Source organism: Neomonachus schauinslandi, chromosome 5 (assembly GCF_002201575.2).
Source record: "Neomonachus schauinslandi chromosome 5, ASM220157v2, whole genome shotgun sequence".
In the NCBI taxonomy this organism is placed as follows: domain Eukaryota; kingdom Metazoa; phylum Chordata; class Mammalia; order Carnivora; family Phocidae; genus Neomonachus; species Neomonachus schauinslandi.
The window spans coordinates 130,178,588-130,186,375 of record NC_058407.1 but is presented as its reverse complement, the minus strand read 5'-3'; positions in this window follow the sequence as shown (position 1 = coordinate 130,186,375).

Sequence of the window (7,788 nt, the reverse complement as noted above, 5' to 3'; positions counted from 1 at the left end):
TCTTTCTTTCTTTCTTTCTTTCTTTCTTTCTTTCTTTCTTTCTTTCTCTCTCTCTCTCTCTCTCTTTCTTTCTTTCTTTCTTTCTTTCTTTCTTTCTCTCTCTCTCTCTCTCTCTCTTTCTTTCTTTCTTTCTTTCTTTCTTTCTTTCTCCACAGTTGACAAGCTAATAACCAATTTTGCTTATTAGTTTAGAGAACAACTAGTTCTCTCAACTAGGGGTGATTTTGGGCTCTGGGGGCATTTGGAAATGTCTTGAAAAATTTTTTTTTTTACAATTGGGATAGAAGTGGGTGTTGCAACTGGCATTTAGTGGGTAGAAGACAGGGATACACAGGACAATTCTCTACAACAAAAAATTATCCAGCCCAAAATGTCAATGATGCTGAGGTTGAGAAATCCTGATTTAGGGAAGTAGACTGCCAAAGTGTCTTCAGCTGCTGGGTGCACAAAAATTGGGCTCAAATGCCGGGTAAGCTGGGTTAATAATGTCTTTTAGCAGAATATTCCAGAGCCTTTAAAATGTTCACATGTATATTATCTCCCTCAGGGATAAGATCTAGGAGGCAAAGGTTTTCAATCATATGGATCATAGAAGATTTTTTTTCTGTTTTTTGTTTGTTTTGTTTTGTTTTTTTTTTGAGCACCAAGTATTCCTTAAATCCGAACCTTCTTTGAGAAGCCTAGCTTAGTGCATATATAATGAATGAGTTACACTCTTGGATAAGGGGATCTCAGAATCCAAAATGTGCTAGTACTATGGGAAAAGTGATTACATTCCCATTGCAATGCCTCACTCCCACCAGATATATGATAGAGCAATGATTATGAGCATAAAGCATGCCAGTTGTTAAGATTTTGGAAAACAGATGGAAAAAGGTAGATAAGCCATTATCAGAGCACTCAAGGATAATCAGGTAACATTTTAGTGTATTTGCTGTTAGTGTTTTTTTCTCTGTGTGGCAACATGTATTCCAAAGATGGTCACATCAATGCATATCCCATCCTACATGCTCTTTTTGCAAGGTGACATTGATACTCTTCTATTGAGAAATCTTTTGCTCCCTCCTCTTGAGTCTGGGCAGGCTTGGTGGGAGTGATGCTGTGTGCTTTAAAAGGTTAGGTTAGAGAATGCAATTCAGCTACTTCCTGGCTTTCTCGCTCTTGCTCTTGGGATGCTTGCCCTTCAATCCAGCCACCATGCTGTGAGTGAGCTCAAACTATCCTTTATAGGAAGACCAAAAGGAGAGACCCATATGGGGAGGAACCAAGACATCTAGTCAACAGCCAGCATCAACCACTAGTCATGTGACTGAGCAAAACTTTGGATGATTCTGGGCCCAGGCTTCAAGGTGTCCCACTCAACATTGAGTGGAGGAAAAAGAAACTGTCCCCACTGAGCTGGGACCACATTACAGATTTATGGACAAAATAAATGTTGCTGTGTTAGGCTACTACGTTTTAGAGAAGTTTGTTACCCAGTGTGAGATAACGCATTGCACAAATACTTTAAAGTTTTTATACAGTTGGGATCATATAGTTCTTTTTCATGTCACAATATATTTTATTTTATTTTTATTTTTATTTTTTTAAGGTTTTATTTATTTATTTTTATTCTTATGTTAATCCCCATACATTACATCATTAGTTTTAGATGAAGTGTTCCATGATTCATTGTTTGTGCATAACACCCAGTGCTCCATGCAGAATGTGCCCTCCTCAATACCCACCACCAGGCTAACCCACCCTCCCACCCCCCTCCCCTCTAGAACCCTGTTTGTTTTTCAGAGTCCATCGTCTCTCATGGTTCGTCTACCCCTCCGATTTCCCCCACTTCATTCTTCCCCTCCCACTACCTTCTTCTTCTTCTTTTTTTCTTAACATATATTGCATTATTTCACAATATATTTTAAAGAGTTTTTCATTAACTGTCTTTTAAATCTTGGTTTTTATTTTTATTTTTTATTTTATTATGTTATGTTAGTCACCATACAATCTTGGTTTTTAATCATAATGTCACTTTTCTTTTCGTTTATATCAGCTCTTGTTGCCAAATATCTAATGAGTGTTTATGATGTAATGTCAGGTGTAATCTAGAGTCTTAATGCAATTGATAATGGCAGTATCTTTTCTCTTTATTTGTTTCCAGGTGTCTCTTGAAAACTTGGAGAGTTGTGTGCACTGTACAATTGGCAGTCTAGGAGCTGGTTGACTTCTATTGTTTTATTTTAAGGTTGGCCACAGTCCCATGATTCTGAGCCTTTGTGCTTTACTCCTGGAAATGTAGATCAGCTCCAATGTTTTATCTGGTGTTGGTTAATTGACACAGACTCTCTTTCTTGCTCTCCCCAGTGGTCATTTAAGGAAGACTTGTTTTGAGCCAGAAGGTGAAAAGTCACATGCACTCATGAAACTCATGACAAGAGATAATAGTGATGTTAGTGGTCAGCAAATGTGAATTTTAAAGCAGATCTGAAAGAAAGAGAGAAATTACTTCTCCTGGTTTAAGGCATTCTATTTCTTTCTTAATAAGGCCATCAATTTTCAAATCAATGAGGTGTGGTCTGTTATCACTCAACAGAGTGAATGCCAACAACTCCCCTTCGTTTTGGTCAATACTGCAACCTTCAGGGAGGTGCTGTGCTCTGCTTCTTTGACACATTCACATGAGCATTACTCTTTTTTTTTTTTTTAAAGATTTTATTTATTTGACAGAGAGAGAGACACAGCAAGAGAGGGAACACAAGCAGAGGGTCAGAGGGAGAAACAGGCTTCCCACAGAGCAGGGAGCCCGATGCGGGGCTCGATCCCAGGACCCTGGGATCATGACCTGAGCCGAAGGCAGACGCTTAACGACTGAGCCACCCAGGCACCCCGACATGAGCATTATTCTATTCAGTGTTGTTGTGAATATCTATGTAGAGCCACTCATTGGGCGTATAAGGCTTTATTGATTGTCTTTTGCCAGGCGTTGCTATATACTGTGGATAAAAATGAATCCACACAATGCTTGTCTTCACAGAGTTCAAGCTTTGTAGAAGACCATGTTTCTCTCGGGTTTCTTGTGTATTTCCCACAGTACAACCAGTGCCTGATCTCTACAGATTGTTCCAGTATCTCTGATTTCTTTCAGGGGACTTTGGTTTTCCATGTGCAATGTATCTGTTGATAAAAGAGCAACCCAATTATTAACTGATCCTGAATTTTAGATCATTCAAGTGGTAGGGATTAATGTTTGCCTTCAGGATGGCATTTTTATCTAATGGTCCCCTTCAGAGTTTGATAGAATTAAAAAAATAAGAAAATCTAGACTATAGTTCTGGTTTCATTTCCTAACTGTGCCATTTTGGGCAAGTTACTTTGGCCTGTGATTCTTTACCTACATAATAAGGCTGCTTGAAGAAACATTTCTAGCTCAAGATTTTGTTTCTAGGTCTGATATCTGAAAAGCAAATCCACAGGATTGGATTAAGCAGTACTAGAATAGCAGATGAATAGAGTATATGTAATACCTCCTGTTGCAAACATCAACCTGCTACCAAGAATGGTCTCTAGTCATTTGATATGTCACCTATTGTCTCATGTGAGAACCATTTTCTGCTGGACCTTACAGCCCTGCGACTGGAAATTAGAACTGTGTGAAAGTTGGCACCATACATGGAGGGGAAGGATTTATTGACCACAGACTATGAAGTGATTAGTCAGAGAGAGATGTAATGTAGCTCTTAAGTAGGTTGCAGTGTACTAGGCAAGGTGTGTATGATTGCCAATTCTGATATAAACTATTCTTAGTTCAAAGTTGTTAAGATGAGAAAATAATTTATTGTTATTCGACTGTAGATACCATGCATAAGAGTAATCAGTAATTACTTCAGTATCAGTACTCTGTATCTTTACTAGTTCTCTCATGTCTCTTCACTGATCTGTCATGGCTTTGACTTTGGAATACAACCACTAGCTATCCTTTATGAAAATACTTTAGGTATGGTCTACAGAATGATGGTCCAAAGAAGGCAGTTTAGGGAAAGTCATTCCTCTTTGCTTTGATAGCTTTTAGTAGATACCCTTGTGTAGCATCTCTCACATTGTTATTCTAATTCACTGTTGGCTTGTCTGTCTTGTGTACTGGGCTCTGGACTTCTCTGGCTAGGAATCAGGGCTTACTCATTTTTACATTCTCAGTGGAGCTTACTGTATAATAAGTACTCGGCCATGTGTATTGGTTAAATGAATTAACAAACATCAGTATTGCAATTACTCATTTTAAACTCTCTGTTGAAAAACAAAGTGTAACTTTAACAAGTTTTTGTTGTATACCTACTATATTTATGACACTGCTGCAAATCTGTAACTTGCAGTTAATGATTATGGTGTGTAATTTTCTCTGAAGTCATTGTCACAATATCATCAGTACCTGTAAAGCAAATAAAAATCATGATTATTTGCTCCCTCTTTTAAAAGAGGTCAAATGCACTTGCAGATTAAATGTATGTGATGCAGCTTCCTTGCAGTGATGTGTTCCTTTTTGCCAAAGCCAGCTTCCTTTTTTGAAAGCAGGGAGTGCCCGTGATTTATGTTCTGCTCACTTCCCTGGTCTATGTGGGACATCAAGTAATGAAGTAGGTCAGTAGCTCTTTGAGGCACTGACATTTTCTTGATTTCAAAAGAGAAGATTGGGTGGGACTTGGGGGGGGGAGTCTGTTATTTTTCAGGTACTGAAGAGATCCACTTATTTATTTATTTTTTTTAAATTGTAGCACTAAAGTATTTTTCTTTTAAATTTTATTATGTTATGTTAGTCACCATACAATACATCATTGGTTTATGATGTGGTGATCCACGATCCATTGTTTTCGTATAACACCCAGTGCTCCATGCAGTACGTGCCCTCCTTAATACCCATCACCGGGCTAACCAATCCCCCCTCCCCCCTCCCCTCTAAAACCCCATTTGTTTCTCAGAGTCCATAGCCTCTCATGGTTCATCTCTCCCTCCAATTCCAACCCCCCTCATTTTTCCCTTCCTTCTCCTAATGTCCTCCATGCTATTCCTTATGTTCCACAAATAAGTGAAACCATATGATAATTGACTTTCTTTGCTTGACTTATTTCACTTAGCATAATCTCTTCCAGTCCCATCCATGTTGATGTAAAAGTTGGGTATTCATCTTTTCTGATGGCTGAGTAATATTCCATTGTATATATGGACCACGTCTTCTTTATCCATTCATCCGATGAAGGGCATCTCGGCTCTTTCCACAGTTTGGCTATTGCGGACATCAGCACTAAAGTATTTTAACAGATTTTAGAAACATATGTTTGGAGCTAATATCTTTGGCATTTAGGAAATACATTTAAATGATATGACAATACATCAAGAATGGTACCAGGTAGAGTAAGGCTGAAAATAGAATATTTAATTTGTTCACTAGTCATGTGTCTGTTATTCTCTCCGTAACTTTATGAAATGGAGACAGATAGTTCTAAACACTCTTATAAGGAAAGATGCTACAAGAAGTCAAAAAATTGTGTTGGTATAGGGCTTTTTACCTATGATGGTTAATTTTATGGGTCAGTTTGGCTAGGATACAAGGTGCCCAGATATTTGATCAAACATTGCTCTGGGTGTTTCTGTGATGGTGTTTTAAGAGAGATGAACATTTAAATTGGTGAACTTTGAGTAAAGCAGATTGCTCTCATAATGTGAGTGGGCCTTGCCCAATCAGTTGAAGACAAAAAAGCTGACCTTCTCAAAATAAGAGAGAATTCTCCAGCAGACAGCCAACTTCACCTGCAATATCAGCTCTTCCTGGCTCTATAGCAGACAGCCTTTGGACTCAAACTGGCAGATTGGCTTTCCTGGGTCCCCAGCCTGCTGGCCCACCCTGAAAATTTGGACTTGCTAGCCTCCATAATAGGGTGAGTCAATTCCTGATTTCATATATATACATATATTTCCAATTGATTGTGGTTCTCTGGAGAACCCTGACTAATACATTACTTTACCTTGTCTGTTTTCAACACTCAAAAGATGGTTTCCATGAGTTCCAATACATATTACATGAAAAATAGAAAGCCAATAGGAGTATAGGAAATAACAGGGAGAGTACGGAGATTCTGTTTATAAGGTGGATTGGAGGTTAGTGTAGTGTAAAAAGGGATCCTAAAACATCCAGAAAGGAAGTATACCTTACAAAAAACAGACAGCATCAACCAAACCTAATGTCATTCAGCCATTTCCCCCCTTTTGTTACTTTGTTGAGTTTAAAAATCCTTGCCCGAGACCATCTCCATCACATAAGACTTAACTACATTCCTATCTGTCCCGCTGTGCAAATGGTTTAGGAGCCCATTTTCTGCTCATACAATACACCAAGTACCTGTCTGCTTTGTCTTAATGTCCCCATGGGCCCTGAAACATGTTGCTTGTTGCTCCAAGGGAACACAATAAATATGTGTCAAATAGATGAAGAAACAAATGTAGGTTTTGACTTTACCAAGACATCTTCCAGCCTGAAAGAAAATCCTGCAAATAATCCCATTATGTTCATAGCAAAGATGATACTGTTTTTCATTTACATGAGATGAATGCCAGTTGGAGAGCTTAAAATAAACCGCGGTCACCATTATTTGACTCTTCATGAAGTAACTAACGGGAAGATGATCGGGATTGGTAAAAGTTTTGAATGATTCTTTTAAGAACTTAGTGTAAAGGGTTATTTTTCCTGACCTTGGAAGCATCATTCCATCAACGTTGTGCCGAGTTTCAGGATGATTCTGGCCCTGGGTAGACCCACTGACAGGGCATGGAGGGGAGAGATGGATGAAGAAACTGATGTGGAAGAGCAGTGGCGGTGTGCTTGCAAAGCTGGTTTGTCCTCTCCTAAAGCTGTTGATTACATCATGCTTTTTGCTCTTTTACTCTCACTTTTCATTGTCTGTTGGTTATACTGCTTCCTATTGTAGCATGATCATTTACTCACAAGTTAAAAAGATATAGAGAAAAAGAGAGCGGGGCAGAGAGAGAGAGAGAGAAAAAGAGAGAGAGAGAAAGCACCAGTCACAGAGGAAGCTTATTCTCATTAACTTGACATTTCTCATGCCCCAGAGGTGGAGTTTGCCAACTATTCTGACATGGAGTCACATTTAATAGTAATAATTTCCACCTGCTGTCATGCAGTCTCAGTTCTGCATACAGGTGGTGGTTTTATTTTTTTCCATCCAAGACTCTTCGGGCACCCTAGAGACGTTAATTAGGCCCTGGACCTCTTTGAAGTTGATCTTATACCCATACATTCATGATGAAATGCAGAAGAGGAGAGGTTAATTGAGTAAGACCAAGACCACACAGAAATTCCATGAAAGAGCCAGGAAGGCGATGGCTTCCCGGTCTGGGGCAAAAACAGGGAAACACTGAGAAGAGATGCCTGTTTGCCAGGTGCTTTCAATTCACCTGAAATTTCCATCCCCCATTTCATTTAAAAAATCAGCTACCCTCTTCCTTCCTTCCCTCAACATCCTACACAAAAGAAGCCTCAAGAACTACAGAGTAATTACCATCCATTTCAGGGTGTGTTACCCTGCAGTTTACAGAGCCCAAAGGTTCTCTGGGAACGTTTGTAATGGGTGCACCTGACTCTCTTCTCCTGTGGATACATTCTCGTTCAGACTGCTGTTTCCTTCTTTCTTTTCTTTCTTTTTTTTCTTTCTTTCTTCCTTCCTTTCCTTTCCTTTCCTTTCCTTTCCTTTCCTTTCCTTTCCTTTCCTTTCCTTTCCTTTCCTTTCCTTTCCT